The sequence below is a fragment of the Hyla sarda genome, chromosome 4 (genome assembly GCF_029499605.1).
Source record: "Hyla sarda isolate aHylSar1 chromosome 4, aHylSar1.hap1, whole genome shotgun sequence".
NCBI classification, from domain to species: Eukaryota; Metazoa; Chordata; class Amphibia; order Anura; family Hylidae; genus Hyla; species Hyla sarda.
The window spans coordinates 407,859,488-407,876,489 of NC_079192.1; the positions used below are offsets into that span (position 1 = coordinate 407,859,488).

A 17,002-nucleotide genomic window follows, 5' to 3' on the forward strand; every position below is an offset into this window, starting at 1 on the left:
CACATCTGCCCAATTATATACAGTGGTACATTCAGGAGATGGGTAAAGATGGGTGATGCCATGTGTCCTGGTGCCCATGGTGGTTGTCACCCAGCTTTCCCAGAAACAGATATTACCATACGATTTGACGAAAGATTAGAATGTGATACATTTGAATGGTATATCTGATACATGACATATCAGGAAGAGGTTCTGAGGCAGCTGCGGGGATGGAGGCGAAGGCAGCAGCCATAGACAGGGCCAGGCTGAGGGCCACTTCCCAAAATGCAGCTCCGTTACATTGTATCCAGCAGGGGATGGATGGATGGGGGAGGATGAGGAGGAGGCAGCGGCGGAGGGGGGGAGGAGGAGGCTCCGGGCAGTGACAGGGGAGGCGGAGCCGCTGCTGCACCGCATTGACACTCACACAGCCCGGGCAGCAGCGCAGAAGATCTCCGGCCCCCCCGCACGGCGCACCGCGGCCAGGAGCCCGAACTTTACTGCGCCGCAACTAACTTTATCCGGAGCTGAGGCCCCCGGGACTGAGGACACCGCGGAGCCGGGATCCCTGCGGAGCGGACAGCGCGGAGCGACAGCAATGTGAGTACAGGCGGACTTCATAGGGGACTGTGTACTCTAGTATATAATGTGTGTACCCCAGTATAGGAGCTGTGTACCCCAGTATAGGAGCTGCGTACCCCTGTATCCAAGCTGTGTACAACATTATATAATCTGTGTACCCCAGTATAGGATTTGTGTACCCCACTATATGATTTGTGTACCCCAGTATAGGAGCTGCGTATCCCAGTAGAGGAACTGCGTACCCCTGTATCCAAGCTATGTACAACATTATATAATCTGTGTACCCCACTATATGATTTGTGTACCCCAGTATAGGAGCTGCGTATCCCAGTAGAGGAACTGCGTACCCCTGTATCCAAGCTATGTACAACATTATATAATCTGTGTACCCCAGTATATGAGGTGTGTACCCCAGTATAGGAGCTGTGTACCCCACTATATGATTTGTGTACCCCAGTATAGGAGCTGCGTATCCCAGTAGAGGAACTGCGTACCCCCGTATCCAAGCTATGTACAACATTATATATTCTGTGTACCCCAGTATATGAGGTGTGTACCCCAGTATAGGAGGTGTGTACTTCAGGATATAATCTGTGTGCCCCAGTATATGAGCTGTGTACCCCAGTATATGAGCTGTGTGCCCCAGTATATAATCTGTGTACACCAGTATAGGAACTGCGTACCCCTGTATCCAAGCTGTGTACCCCAGTATATGAGCTGTGTACCCCAGTATATGAGATGTGTGCCCCAGTATATAATCTGTGTACACCAGTATAGGAACTGCGTACCCCTGTATCCAAGCTGTGTACTCCAGTATATGAGGTGTGTACCCCTGTATCCAAGCTGTGTACCCCAGTATATTAGGTGTGTACCCCAGTATATGAGGTGTGTACCCCAGTATATGAGGTGTGTACCCCAGTATATGAGGTGTGTACCCCAGTATATGAGCTGTGTTCCCTGGTCTACAAGCTGTGTACATCAGTATATAAGCTTTTTAACCATAACCATGTATACGAGTTGTGTACACAAGTGAATGAGCTGTGTACTGTCATATATAAGCTGTGTACCCTAGTATGAGGTGTGTACCCCAGTATGAGGTGTGTACCCCAGTATATGTACTATGGTATATGAGCTGTATACCCCTGTATATGTGCCCTGTACCTTAGTATACAAGCTGTGTACCTTGGCATATAAGCTGTTGACCTCTGTATATGAGCTGTATACCCCTGTATATGAGCCTTGTATCCTAAGTAAGAGTTGTACTTCTGTATTAATTACCTCTGTATATGAGCTAAAATTCTTGTGTATGAGCCCTGTACCCCTGTATGTGAGATGTGTACCCCAGTATATGAGCTTTGTACCCTAGTATACAAGTTGTGTCCATTATATGAGGACAGGGGGCAATCTGAGTGTACAGTGCTGCGGAATCTGTGTGCACTATACAAATAAATAATAAGCTGTATACCCCTGTATATGAGCCTTGCACCCTAGTATTGTAGCATTGTGCCCCCAGTATGAGCATTGTACCCCAGTATATGAGCATTGTACCCCAGTATATGAGCTGTGTTCTCCAATATGAGCTGTGTACCCCAATATATGAGCTGTGTACCCCAGTATATGAGCTGTGTACCCCAGTATATGAGCTGTGTACCCCAGTATATGAGCATTGTACCCCAGTATATGAGCATTGTACCCCAGTATATGAGCATTGTACCCCAGTATATGAGGTGTATACCCCTAGTGTGCCCCGCTGTGGCTGGTGAGTGTCAGACGTTTGGGGTGCTGTGCGCCCTGAGAACTTTAGAAGCCCCAAAAATGTATAGTCATACTGTAAGTTAACAGCACCCTGATATAAGAGTATTGATATAGGCCGCTTGGATACTATAATGGGGTTCACATCCCCCTGTAATTGTGTCACAATGTTATTCTGTGCCCTAGATTGCCCCCCCCCAACTGTTTACATCCTGCACCTCACTATTACCTCTACTGCACCTCACTATTACCTCTACTGCACCTCACTATTACCTCTACTGCACCTCACTATTACCTCTACTGCACCTCACTATTACCTCTACTGCACCTCACTATTACCTCTACTGCACCTCACTATTACCTCTACTGCACCTCACTATTACCTCTACTGCACCTCACTATTACCTCTACTGCACCTCACTATTACCTCTACTGCACCTCACTATTACCTCTAATGCACCTCACTATTACCTCTACTGCACCTCACTATTACCTCTACTGCACCTCACTATTACCTCTACTGCACCTCACTATTACCTCTACTGCACCTCACTATTACCTCTACTGCACCTCACTATTACCTCTACTGCACCTCACTATTACCTCTACTGCACCTCACTATTACCTCTACTGCACCTCACTATTACCTCTAATGCACCTCACTATTACCTCTAATGCACCTCACTATTACCTCTACTGCACCTCACTATTACCTCTCCTGCACCTCACTATTCTACTGCTCCTCACTATTACCTCTACTGCACCTCACTATTACCTCTACTGCACCTCACTATTCTACTGCTCCTCACTATTACCTCTACTGCACCTCACTATTACCTCTACTGCTCCTCACTATTACCTCTACTGCACCTCACTATTACCTCTACTGCACCTCACTATTACTTCTACTGCCCCTCACTATTACCTCTACTGCACATCACTATTACCTGTACTGCACCTCACTATTACCTCTACTGCCCCTCACTATTACCTCTACTGCACCTCACTATTCTACTGCACCTCACTAGTCTACTGCACCTCACTATTCTACTGCACCTCACTATTACCTCTACTGCACCTCACTATTCTACTGCTCCTCACTATTACCTCTACTGCACCTCACTATTACCTCTACTGCACCTCACTATTACCTCTACTGCACCTCACTATTACCTCTACTGCACCTCACTATTACCTCTACTGCACCTCACTATTACCTCTACTGCCCCTCACTATTACCTCTACTGCACCTCACTATTACCTCTACTGCACCTCACTATTACCTCTACTGCACCTCACTATTACCTCTACTGCACCTCACTATTCTACTGCTCCTCACTATTACCTCTACTGCACCTCACTATTACCTCTACTGCACCTCACTATTACCTCTACTGCTCCTCACTATTACCTCTACTGCACCTCACTATTACCTCTACTGCACCTCACTATTACCTCTACTGCACCTCACTATTACCTCTACTGCACCTCACTATTACCTCTACTGCACCTCACTATTACCTCTACTGCTCCTCACTATTACCTCTACTGCTCCTCACTATTACCTCTACTGCTCCTCACTATTACCTCTACTGCACCTCACTATTACCTCTACTGCTCCTCACTATTACCTCTACTGCTCCTCACTATTACCTCTACTGCTCCTCACTATTACCTCTACTGCACCTCACTATTACCTCTACTGCACCTCACTATTACCTCTACTGCACCTCACTATTACCTCTACTGCACCTCACTATTACCTCTACTGCACCTCACTATTACCTCTACTGCACCTCACTATTACCTCTACTGCACCTCACTATTACCTCTACTGCACCTCACTATTACCTCTACTGCACCTCACTATTACCTCTACTGCACCTCACTATTACCTCTACTGCACCTCACTATTACCTCTACTGCACCTCACTATTACCTCTACTGCACCTCACTATTACCTCTACTGCACCTCACTATTACCTCTACTGCACCTCACTATTACCTCTACTGCTCCTCACTATTACCTCTACTGCTCCTCACTATTACCTCTACTGCTCCTCACTATTACCTCTACTGCTCCTCACTATTACCTCTACTGCTCCTCACTATTACCTCTACTGCACCTCACTATTACCTCTACTGCACCTCACTATTACCTCTACTGCACCTCACTATTAATTCTACTGCACGCACCCTACACCCCTCTCTGTATATGAAGTCCCACACCACCCACTGTCCACACTGTCGTCAGCTATAATGGGCAGTGACCCTCAGGTGTCCCCTTCTTTGCCAGGACAGTGAAGCCCCCATGTTTACAGGAAATGCCGATTGTTATCCGGCCGCCTGGTCATCCCTCTTGGCCTTCACTGCAACTTTGTTACACAACAGGCAGAAAACAATAGTTGTGTGTTGTGTGGAGCGCAGGCTGGGAGGACTCCAGCCCCTGCACATCCAGAGCCACGGTAATCTGGAGGCCAGACGGGCACATAATCTTGGATGAGAGATCAGCTGCTGCAGCACCCCTTCACTGCCGAGACTGTGTCGAGAGACTGACTGCAGACTCCTGATAACGCACCTGTATGTCTTCACCTGATTTATGTGTTCCCCTTATTGTGCCCCTTTGTGTGTTCCCCTGAGTGTGCTGCACTTAGTGTGCTCATAAATGTTCCCCATAGTGTGTTCTATAGTATGTGCCTGGGTGTGCGCTACTGTATTCTGTGTCAGTGTGTGTGTTCCCTATAATGTGTCCTGTGTGTTCTTCATAGTGTGCGCCTGTTTGTGTGTTCCTCATAGTGTGTGCCTGGGTGTGCGCTACTGTAGTCTGTGTCAGTGTGTATGTTCCCTATAATGTGTCCTGTGTGTGTTTCCCATAGAGTGCGCCTGTGTGTGTTCCTCATAGTGTGCGCCTGTTTGTGTGTTCCTCATAGTGTGTGCCTGTGTGTGTATGTTCCCTATAATGTGCGCCTGTTTGTTTTCCCCATAGTGTGTCTGTGAGTGTGTGTTCCCCATAGTGTGTGTCTGTGCGTGTGTGTTCCCCATAGTGTGCGCCTGTGTGTGTGTTCCTCATAGTGTGCACCTGTGTGTGTTCCCTAAATTGTGCGCCTGTGTGTGTGTTCCTCATAGTGTGCGCCTGTGTGTGTGTTCCTCATAGTGTGCACCTGTGTGTGTTCCCTATATTGTGCGCCTGTGTGTGTGTTCCTCATAGTGTGCGCCTGTGTGTGTGTTCCTCATAGTGTGCACCTGTGTGTGTGTGTTCCTCATAGCGTGCGCCTGTGTGTGTGTTCCTCATAGTGTGCACCTGTGTGTGTTCCCTAAATTGTGCGCCTGTGTGTGTGTTCCTCATAGTGTGCGCCTGTGTGTGTTCCCTATATTGTGCGCCTGTGTGTGTGTTCCTCATAGTGTGCGCCTGTGTGTGTGTTCCTCATAGTGTGCGCCTGTGTGTGTTCCTCATAGTGTGCACCTGTGTGTGTGTGTTCCCCATAGTGTGCGCCTGTGTGTGTGTTCCTCATAGTGTGCACCTGTGTGTGTGTTCCTCATAGCGTGCGCCTGTGTGTGTGTTCCTCATAGCGTGCGCCTGTGTGTGTGTTCCTCATAGTGTGCGCCTGTGTGTGTGTTCCTCATAGTGTGCGCCTGTGTGTGTGTTCCTCATAGTGTGCGCCTGTGTGTGTTCCCTATATTGTGCGCCTGTGTGTGTGTTCCTCATAGTGTGCGCCTGTGTGTGTGTTCCCTATATTTTGCGCCTGTGTGTGTGTTCCTCATAGTGTGCGCCTGTGTGTGTGTGTTCCTCATAGTGTGCGCCTGTGTGTGTGTTCCTCATAGTGTGCGCCTGTGTGTGTGTTCCTCATAGTGTGCGCCTGTGTGTGTGTTCCTCATAGTGTGCGCCTGTGTGTGTGTTCCTCATAGTGTGCGCCTGTGTGTGTTCCTCATAGTGTGCGCCTGTGTGTGTGTGTTCCTCATAGTGTGCGCCTGTGTGTGTGTTCCCTATATTGTGCGCCTGTGTGTGTGTTCCTCATAGTGTGCGCCTGTGTGTGTTCCTCATAGTGTGCGCCTGTGTGTGTGTGTTCCTCATAGTGTGCGCCTGTGTGTGTGTTCCCTATATTGTGCGCCTGTGTGTGTGTTCCTCATAGTGTGCGCCTGTGTATGTTCCTCATAGTGTGCGCCTGTGTGTGTGTTCCCTATATTGTGCGCCTGTGTGTGTGTTCCTCATAGTGTGCGCCTGTGTGTGTTCCTCATAGTGTGCGCCTGTGTGTGTTCCTCATAGTGTGTGCCTGCGTGTGTTCCCTATAATGTGCGCCTGTGTGTGTTCCTCATAGTGTGCGCCTGTGTGTGTTCCCTATATTGTGCGCCTGTGTGTGTTCCCTATATTGTGCGCCTGTGTGTGTGTTCCCCATAGTGTGCGCCTGTGTGTGTGTTCCTCATAGTGTGCGCCTGTGTGTGTGTGTTCCTCATAGTGTGCGCCTGCGTGTGTGTTCCCTATAATGTGCGCCTGTGTGTGTTCCTCATAGTGTGCGCCTGTGTGTGTGTTCCCTATATTGTGCGCCTGTGTGTGTTCCCTATATTGTGCGCCTGTGTGTGTGTTCTTCATAGTGTGCGCCTGTGTGTGTGTTCCTCATAGTGTGCACCTGTGTGTGTGTTCCTCATAGCGTGCGCCTGTGTGTGTGTTCCTCATAGTGTGCGCCTGTGTGTGTGTTCCTCATAGTGTGCGCCTGTGTGTGTGTTCCTCATAGTGTGCGCCTGTGTGTGTTCCCTATATTGTGCGCCTGTGTGTGTGTTCCTCATAGTGTGCGCCTGTGTGTGTGTTCCCTATATTTTGCGCCTGTGTGTGTGTTCCTCATAGTGTGCGCCTGTGTGTGTGTGTTCCTCATAGTGTGCGCCTGTGTGTGTGTGTTCCTCATAGTGTGCGCCTGTGTGTGTGTGTTCCTCATAGTGTGCGCCTGTGTGTGTGTTCCTCATAGTGTGCGCCTGTGTGTGTGTTCCTCATAGTGTGCGCCTGTGTGTGTTCCTCATAGTGTGCGCCTGTGTGTGTGTGTTCCTCATAGTGTGCGCCTGTGTGTGTGTTCCCTATATTGTGCGCCTGTGTGTGTGTTCCTCATAGTGTGCGCCTGTGTGTGTTCCTCATAGTGTGCGCCTGTGTGTGTGTGTTCCTCATAGTGTGCGCCTGTGTGTGTGTTCCCTATATTGTGCGCCTGTGTGTGTGTGTTCCCCATAGTGTGCACCTGTGTATGTTCCTCATAGTGTGCGCCTGTGTGTGTGTTCCCTATATTGTGCGCCTGTGTGTGTGTTCCTCATAGTGTGCGCCTGTGTGTGTTCCTCATAGTGTGTGCCTGCGTGTGTTCCCTATAATGTGCGCCTGTGTGTGTTCCTCATAGTGTGCGCCTGTGTGTGTTCCCTATATTGTGCGCCTGTGTGTGTGTTCCCCATAGTGTGCGCCTGTGTGTGTGTGTTCCTCATAGTGTGCGCCTGTGTGTGTGTGTTCCTCATAGTGTGCGCCTGCGTGTGTGTTCCCTATAATGTGCGCCTGTGTGTGTTCCTCATAGTGTGCGCCTGTGTGTGTGTTCCCTATATTGTGCGCCTGTGTGTGTGTTCTTCATATTGTGCGCCTGTGTGTGTTCCTCATAGTGTGCGCCTGTGTGTGTGTTCCCTATATTGTACGCCTGTGTGTGTTTCCCATAGTGTGCGCCTGTGTGTGTTCCTCAGTGTGCGCCTGCGTGTGTGTTCCCTATAATGTGCGCCTGTGTGTGTTCCTCATAGTGTGCGCCTGTGTGTGTGTGTTCCCTATATTGTGCGCGTGTGTGTGTTCCCTATATTTTGCGCCTGTGTGTGTGTTCCTCATAGTGTGCGCCTGTGTGTGTGTGTTCCTCATAGTGTGCGCCTGTGTGTGTTCCTCATAGTGTGCGCCTGTGTGTGTGTTCCTCATAGTGTGCGCCTGTGTGTGTTCCTCATAGTGTGCGCCTGTGTGTGTGTGTTCCTCATAGTGTGCGCCTGTGTGTGTGTTCCCTATATTGTGCGCCTGTGTGTGTGTTCCTCATAGTGTGCGCCTGTGTGTGTTCCTCATAGTGTGCGCCTGTGTGTGTGTTCCCTATATTGTACGCCTGTGTGTGTTTCCCATAGTGTGCGCCTGTGTGTGTTCCTCAGTGTGCGCCTGCGTGTGTGTTCCCTATAATGTGCGCCTGTGTGTGTTCCTCATAGTGTGCGCCTGTGTGTGTGTGTTCCCTATATTGTGCGCCTGTGTGTGTTCCTCATAGTGTGCGCCTGTGTGTGTGTGTTCCTCATAGTGTGCGCCTGTGTGTGTTCCCTATATTGTGCGCCTGTGTGTGTCCCCATAGTGTGCGCCTGTGTGTGTGTTCCTCATAGTGTGCGCCTGTGTGTGTTCCTCATAGTGTGCGCCTGTGTGTGTGTTCCATATATTGTGCGCCTGTGTGTGTGTTCCTCATAGTGTGCGCCTGTGTGTGTTCCTCATAGTGTGCGCCTGTGTGTGTGTTCCTCATAGTGTGCGCCTGTGTGTGTTCCTCATAGTGTGCGCCTGTTTGTTTTCCCCATAGTGTGTATCTACCCCTAGTGCCCTCTCCCTTAGTTCCTTTGTGTCCCCTTATGTGCGCTCCCTTTAGTGCTCCCCCTGATCTCTCGGTGAGTCGTACAGATGTCTCTTCCCCAGTAGTGACCCGGTGATGAGCCGGCACTGCCGTCCTGGCACACAGTGGAGGGCACTGCCGTCCTGGCACACAGTGGAGGGCACTGCCGTCCTGGCACACAGTGGAGGGCACTGCCGTCCTGGCACACAGTGGAGGGCACTGCCGTCCTGGCACACAGTGGAGGGCACTGAAGTTCCTGCCAGGCCACATAGTAATCACAGGGGCGGCTAACTATTGCCTGCAAGAAGCCAAGCTTGTAATCTACAGAACAACACGGATTCCTGTTCCCACGCCTGGTGGTCGGTGCTGCGGGGAGTCCTCGCTCTGCCTGCCGCGGCCTTCACACAGGACATAATCTGGGTTGTCGCCTGTTGTAACTTCTGGAGACGTATAATGCATCGCCCAGGACAAGAATTGGAATTTTATGGACTTTATGGAATTTTACTTGTAGATTCCACCAAAATTCGGATCAGCATCGGAAATTTTCATGCGGAAATTTCACCGCCGTAGAGGAAAAACCCAAAAGTCAATGGGAGTCGGATACAAGGTGAAGTTCAATCCTGCCCTTGTTTTCCATAGTGTGAACTTTCCTTTACTGGATAAATGAGCACTGGACCCTGGTTGCTATGGGAGATGCCCCTCTTATCTCTCACCCAAGCCCCATGTAGGCTGGTGGGTGACTAGATGCAGCTCTCCATAGACTTCCATCTCCGGTTACATTAGGAAGAGCAGCTCTGGGGCACATACTGCTGCTCATAGGAAATAGTGAGCAGTTGTCTCTTTTGATCTCCCACATGCACGCTTAGCTTGGCAGAGTATGCATGTTTTCTGGATGGGACAAAAGGGGAGAAAGCTGTTGCTAGACTGTGGAATTTCCTAAGACCAACCAATAATGAATGGAGTGCTAGCCAATTGTCACATAATGTAAGTCAATGGGACCATCTCAGTCCCGTAGATAGCGGGGGGCACAAGTGCTCAGCCACCCTCTTTTCCCGGCTCGTTCCAGCGATGGTTTTGGGGCCTTAACACTAAGTTCCCGACCAATCAAAACTCTCTGACATGATAGTGAATAACATGCTGATTGTTGAGGGTCCAACCAACGAGACCACCACCGATCTGAGGAACGAAGGTGGAATGTTCCCTAGAATGAACAGAGCGCGCTGCGCATGCTCTGACAGAGCTCCATTCAATGGGGGAGATTTATCAAAACCTGTGCAGAGGAAGAGTGGTGCAGTTGCCCATAGCAACCAATCAGATTGCTTCTTTCATTTTCCACAGGCCTCTATAAAGAGGCCTGTGGAAAATGAAAGAAGCAATCTGATTGGTTGCTATGGGTAACTGCACCACTCTTCCTCTGCACAGGTTTTGATAAATCTCCCCCAATTTCTCTAAGCCAGCGGTCTTCAAACTGTGGCCCTCCAGATGGTGCAAAACTACAACTCCCAGCATGCCCGGACAGCCAACGGCTGTCCGGGCATGCTGGGAGTTGTAGTTTTGCAACATCTGGAGAGCCGCAGTTTGGACACCACTGCTCTGGGCATGTTGGGAGTTGTAGTTTTGCAACATCTGGAGAGCCGCAGTTTGGACACCACTGCTCTGGGCATGTTGGGAGTTGTAGTTTTGCAACATCTGGAGAGCCGCAGTTTGGACACCACTGCTCTGGGCATGTTGGGAGTTGTAGTTTTGCAACATCTGGAGAGCCGCAGTTTGGACACCACTGCTCTGGGCATGTTGGGAGTTGTAGTTTTGCAGCATCTGGAGAGCCGCAGTTTGGACACCACTGCTCTGGGCATGCTGGGAATTGTAGTTTTGTAACATCTGGAGGGCCACAATTTGAAGACCAATGCTCTAAGCTGTCAGGAGACACGTTCTCAAGCTCATTGATGGTTTTTATTACAATTATTCACAGTTTTTCGTCAGCGATAACCTATAAAAGGAAACATGATTCATGGTCGGTGACTACAACAGACTTTATAGAGAGAGCCGGGATCCTCAGGGTAGTCACCTGTGCTGAGTAACCTACCTGAACTGATTTCCAGCTCAGCCCTTGTAGTAACAATCTATGCAGGACTCTAAGGACTTCTTCCTGGAGTTCCCCTTTAATTTTGTACATAAAATGTCTAACTTTCCGCTTGCATTATGTAAGCCCTGCACACTTGTGACCTCGATAATTTGGGCAGGACTGAATCTTCTTATAGATGGGTCACGGCCTGAGATCTGTGAAGATTGGGGATGTTCTGCTTCCGGGACACTTGCTGGTTACCTGATTCAGAGATTATTTTTGCTTGAACAAAGCTTTTCTAGAATCCTGAGCAGCAATTGGAATTGGGAGATGTACGACATACTACAACCCTAGTGGGGCCCGTAATGGGGGCCATAAGCCAACCAGCTTATTCAGTACAAATGGGCTGCTGACCACACATAGCAGTGGTCTCCTAACTGTGGTCCTCCACATGTTGCCTAGTGGCCACATAAAGCAGTGGTCTCCAAGCTATGGGCCTCCAGATGTTGCTTGGTGATCGAATAGAGTAGTGGTCTCCCAACTGTGGACCTCCAGATGTTGCCTAGTGACCACATAAAGCAGTGGTCTCCAAGCTATGGACCTCCAGATGTTGCTTAGTGATCAAATCGAGCAGTGGTCTCCAAACTTTGGACCTCCAGATGTTGCCTGGTGATCAAATAGAGCAGTGGTCTCCACATTTAGTGCCTCCAGATGTTGCCTAGTGACCACATAAAGCAATGGTCTCCACACTGTGGACCTCCAGATGTTGCCTAATGACCACATAAAGCAGTGGTCTCCAAGCTATGGACCTCCAGATGTTGCCTAGTGACCACATAAAGCAGTGGTCTCCAAGCTATGGACCTCCAGATGTTGCCTGGTGATCAAATAGAGCAGTGCTCTCCACATTTTGTGCCTCCAGATGTTGCCTAGTGACCACATCAAGCAGTGGTCTCCAAACTGTTAACCTCCTGGTGACCACATAAAGCAGTGGTGTCCAAATTGTAAACCTCCAGCTGTTGCAAAACCACAACACCCAGCATGCCCGGACAGCCGTTGGCTGTCCAGGCATGCTGGGAGTTGTGGTTTTGCAACAGCTGGAGGTCCACAGTTTGAAGACCTAAGGCATAGAGAGAAATGTTGGTGTCTGTCACCAGGCAGAAGCTGGGATGAGCCGGCCTGTGTCCGGATACGTAGGGCACTATTTTCTAGCTCCCTGGTTGGTACTTAGGGGAGGATATTTAATGGGTACAGTTGTGCCTCCAGCTCAGACATCTTTAAGGGGCTGATGATGGATTTGGCTGTAGCTTTCTTATCCTCAGGTGCTATAGAAATGTCCAGCCATCGTAATGGCGGATGCCGTATTGTTTCCTGGTTATGTGCCTTTCTGGTTGTCAGAATTTGAATTATATTTAGGATGTAAAAAAAAAAAAAAAAAAATATATATATATATATATATATATATATATATATATATATATATTTCTACTTAACGTTTTGTTTCGGTACTTTGTGTTTCCATGGCGGCGCAGCGTCCTGTGTACTTGGTGCAGTCTAATCTGTCTCACAAGGTGATTGGAGTCTTGTTGCCAGCTATGCGTTAATTCTAAATCCCATTGTTCTTGGCCGCTGAAGGAATTCTGAGATTACTATTAGTCAAACGTCAAAAGTGCGGCGTGATCTGCGGGAGAGGAAGAGACCACAGGGGGTTATCCTCCACAGTCTCCTGTTATTGTGTTACTTCAAGTTTCAGACAGGTGGAGAGTGTTTGTGTGCGTGGAGTGTCCTACAAACGTAACATCAGTGATGCTATAATACTGCTCCTAGGTATAAGAATATAACTACTATAATACTGCTCCTAGGTATAAGAATATAACTACTATAGTACTGTCTCCTAAGTATAAGAATATAACTACTATAATACTGCCTCCTATATACAAGAATATAACTACTATAATACTGCCTCCTATGTACCAGAATATAACTACTATAATACTGCCTCCTATATACAAGAATATAACTACTATAATACTGCCTCCTATATACAAGAATATAACTACTATAATACTGCTCCTATATACAAGAATATATCTACTATAATACTGCTCCTATATACAAGAATATAACTACTATAATACTACCTCCTATATACAAGAATATAATGACTATAATACTGCCTCCTATATACAAGAATATAACTACTATAATACTGCCTCCTATATACAAGAATATAACTACTATAATACTGCCTCCTATATACAAGAATATAACTACTATAATACTGCCTCCTATATACAAGAATATAACTACTATAATACTGCCTCCTATATACAAGAATATAACTACTATAATACTGCCTCCTATATACAAGAATATAACTACTATAATACTGCTCCTATATACAAGAATATAACTACTATAATACTGCTCCTATATACAAGAATATAACTACTATAATACTGCTCCTATAGACAAGAATATAACTACTATAATACTGCCTCCTATATACAAGAATATAACTACTATAATACTGCTCCTATATACAAGAATATAACTACTATAATACTGCTCCTATATACAAGAATATAACTACTATAATACTGCCTATTATATAAAAGAATATAACTACTATAATACTGCTCCTATATAAAAGAATATAACTACTATAATACTGCTCCTATATACAAGAATATAACTACTATAATACTGCTCCTATATACAAGAATATAACTACTATAATACTGCTCCCTATATACAAGAATATAACTACTATAATACTGCTCCCTATATACAAGAATATAACTACTATAATACTGCTCCTATATACAAGAATATAACTACTATAATACTGCTCCCTATATACAAGAATATAACTACTATAATACTGCTCCTATATACAAGAATATAACTAATATAATACTGCTCCTATATACAAGAATATAACTACTATAATACTGCTCCTATGTACAAGAATATAACTACTATAATACTGCCCCTATATACAAGAATATAACTACTATAATACTGCCTCCGATATACAAGAATATAACTACTATAATACTGCTCCTATATACAAGAATATAACTACTATAATACTGCCCCCTATATACAAGAATATAACTACTATAATACTGCCCCTATATACAAGAATATATCTACTATAATACTGCTCCTATATACAAGAATATAACTACTATAATACTGCTCCTATATACAAGAATATAACTACTATAATACTGCTCCTATATACAAGAATATAACTACTATAATACTGTCCCTATATACAAGAATATAACTACTATAATACTGCCTCCGATATACAAGAATATAACTACTATAATACTGCTCCTATATACATATCCACTCTTTAGAGGACTCCAGGTCTGTGTGTATGGCTGGGAGACTTATTATAGTTTAGTCTGTACTTTCCAATCAGGATGCCTCCAGCGTTTGCAAAACTACAACTCCCAGCATGCCCGGACAGCCAAAGGCTGTCCGGACATGCTGGGAGTTGTAGTTTTGCAACAGCCGACGGCACCTTGCTCTGGAAATACTGGCTAAAAGGCTTCATATGACACGTCTCAACTTATTTCAGGTCGCCCCCCAAGAGTACCTGTCTGAAATAGGCCATGTTGTGTTATTCTCGGTCACTACAGAGTAGCAGAGCAGTGCGTCCTGCTGACATGGCAGCTGTGCTCTTATTGTCTAGACGTCTCCTCCAGAGGCTGAGATTACTTTATAATTTCATCCTGGACATTTTCCTGCCGAGCCGCAACGTGGAGACGACTGCAAACATCGGCGAAAAAAAATAAATAAAACACAAATACATCATGGACACAAAAGAGCAACGTGGGCAACGTACTGTACGAAATGTGCACAAAGCCCCCTCTAAAAGGCGACCTATTCCAGAAAGATTTGAGAATGACTCACGCTTACTACTATAATACTGCTCCTATACACAAGAGTATAACTACTATAATACTGCTCCTATATACAAGAGTATAACTACTATAATACTGCCCCCTATATACAAGAATATATCTACTATAATACTGGTCCTATATACAAGGATATAACTACTATAATACTGCTCCTATATACAAGAATATAACTACTATAATACTGCCTCCTATATACAAGAATATAACTACTATAATACTGCTCCTATATACAAGAATATATCTACTATAATACTGCTCCTATATACAAGAATATAACTACTATTATACTGCTCCTATATACAAGAATATAACTACTATAATACTGCCTCCTATATACAAGAATATAACTACTATAATACTGCTCCTATATACAAGAATATACAAGAATATAACTACTATAATACTGCTCCTATATACAAGAATATAACTACTATTATACTGCTCCTATATACAAGAATATAACTACTATAATACTGCCTCCTATATACAAGAATATAACTACTATAATACTGCTCCTATATACTAGAATATAACTACTATAATACTGCTCCTATATACAAGAATATAACTACTATAATACTGCTCCTATATACAAGAATATAACTACTATAATACTGCTCCTAGGTATAAGAATATAACTACTATAATACTGCTCCTATATACAAGAATATAACTACTATAATACTGCTCCTATATACAAGAATATAACTATTATAATACTGCTCCTATATACAAGAATATAACTACTATAATACTGCCCCCTATATACAAGAATATATCTACTATAATTCTGGTCCTATATACAAGGATATAACTACTATAATACTGGTCCTATATACAAGGATATAACTACTATAATACTGGCCCCTATATACAAGAATATAATTACTATAATACTGCTCCTACATACAAGAATATAACTACTATAATACTGCCTCCTATATACAAGAATATAACTACTATAATACTGCTCCTATATACAAGAATATAACTACTATAATACTGCTCCTATATACAAGAATATAACTACTATAATACTGCTCCTATATACAAGAATATAACTATTATACTGTTCCTATATACAAGAATATAACTACTATAATACTGCCTCCTATATACAAGAATATAACTACTATAATACTGTCCCTATATACAAGAATATAACTACTATAATACTGCCTCCGATATACAAGAATATAACTACTATAATACTGCTCCTATATACATATCCACTCTTTAGAGGACTCCAGGTCTGTGTGTATGGCTGGGAGACTTATTATAGTTTAGTCTGTACTTTCCAATCAGGATGCCTCCAGCGTTTGCAAAACTACAACTCCCAGCATGCCCGGACAGCCAAAGGCTGTCCGGACATGCTGGGAGTTGTAGTTTTGCAACAGCCGACGGCACCTTGCTCTGGAAATACTGGCTAAAAGGCTTCATATGACACGTCTCAACTTATTTCAGGTCGCCCCCCAAGAGTACCTGTCTGAAATAGGCCATGTTGTGTTATTCTCGGTCACTACAGAGTAGCAGAGCAGTGCGTCCTGCTGACATGGCAGCTGTGCTCTTATTGTCTAGACGTCTCCTCCAGAGGCTGAGATTACTTTATAATTTCATCCTGGACATTTTCCTGCCGAGCCGCAACGTGGAGACGACTGCAAACATCGGCGAAAAAAAATAAATAAAACACAAATACATCATGGACACAAAAGAGCAACGTGGGCAACGTACTGTACGAAATGTGCACAAAGCCCCCTCTAAAAGGCGACCTATTCCAGAAAGATTTGAGAATGACTCACGCTTACTACTATAATACTGCTCCTATACACAAGAGTATAACTACTATAATACTGCTCCTATATACAAGAGTATAACTACTATAATACTGCCCCCTATATACAAGAATATATCTACTATAATACTGGTCCTATATACAAGGATATAACTACTATAATACTGCTCCTATATACAAGAATATAACTACTATAATACTGCCTCCTATATACAAGAATATAACTACTATAATACTGCTCCTATATACAAGAATATATCTACTATAATACTGCTCCTATATACAAGAATATAACTACTATTATACTGCTCCTATATACAAG

The 17,002-nt window shown here is 45.0% G+C and overlaps 1 protein-coding gene across 3 annotated transcripts in view; it reads left to right on the forward strand.

The window, feature by feature from the left end:
* The first annotated feature begins 411 nt into the window (after nt 1-411).
* The window catches only part of RASSF8 (Ras association domain family member 8), a 67,945-nt gene continuing 51,354 nt past the window's right edge, over nt 412-17,002 (forward strand). Inside the window, exon 1 of one of the 3 annotated variants that reach the window (XM_056517602.1) lies at nt 412-579. The gene's annotated coding sequence lies outside the window, so the exon portion shown is untranslated. Of the gene's footprint in view, nt 580-4,785; nt 4,894-8,748; nt 9,496-17,002 lie in introns of those variants that run through there. The other 2 variants (XM_056517607.1, XM_056517603.1) reach the window with 2 other exon arrangements.